Source organism: Dermacentor variabilis, chromosome 9 (assembly GCF_050947875.1).
Source record: "Dermacentor variabilis isolate Ectoservices chromosome 9, ASM5094787v1, whole genome shotgun sequence".
NCBI classification, from domain to species: Eukaryota; Metazoa; Arthropoda; class Arachnida; order Ixodida; family Ixodidae; genus Dermacentor; species Dermacentor variabilis.
Genome location: NC_134576.1, coordinates 121,884,921 through 121,885,628, shown reverse-complemented (window position 1 = coordinate 121,885,628; position 708 = coordinate 121,884,921). Strand labels below are relative to the sequence as shown.

The following is a 708-nucleotide window of genomic DNA, read 5'->3' as shown; positions in this document are numbered from 1 at the left end:
AACACTAAACAGCAATTAATGAAGGGCAAATCAGACATCCACCCGTTCGTAGCAATTGCTACAAAGGAAACCCATACGGGTTCCTCGAAAGGAAAGCCTCAGAGTTGAAGAAAAATTCGTCCTGGTCCGGGATTCGAAGCCGGGACCACCGCCTTTCCGGGGCAGCCGCTCTACCATCTGAGCTAACCAGGCGGCTAGCAGATGGCAGGGCGAAGTCGAATTTGTCGACATTTGTCGTAGCAATTGCTACGAACGGATGGATGTCTGATTTTTCCTTTATTAATTACTTCTCTCCACCTTGCGGGTTTCCGCAGAACTACTACGTCAAACACTTGCCTTTGCTTCGTGTGTTGTCGACAAATTCGACTTCGCCCTGCCATCTGCTAGCCGCCTGGTTAGCTCAGATGGTAGAGCGGCTGCCCCGGAAAGGCGGTGGTCCCGGGTTCGAGTCCCGGACCAGGACGAATTTTTCTTCAGCTCTGAGGCTTTTCTTTCGAGGAACCCGTATGGGTTTCCTTTGTAGCAATTGCTACGAACGGGTGGATGTCTGATTTTCCCTTTATTAATTACTTCTCTCCACCTTGCGAGTTTCCGCAGAACTACTACACTAAACAACAATAATTTTCGTTTGACGATGTTCATCGCCGCGCCTCGACAAGCGTACAGCACGGTACCAGCGCTGCCCTTACGTCAGTAAGCAGGCCAAAA

General features: G+C 50.3%; 1 non-coding gene across 1 annotated transcript; it reads left to right on the top strand.

Annotated features, from left to right (window-relative positions):
• The first annotated feature begins 389 nt into the window (after window positions 1-389).
• Window positions 390-464, top strand: TRNAS-GGA (transfer RNA serine (anticodon GGA)). The gene has a single exon. It is a non-coding gene; the product is annotated as a tRNA-Ser (tRNA).
• Window positions 465-708: the final 244 nt, after the last annotated feature.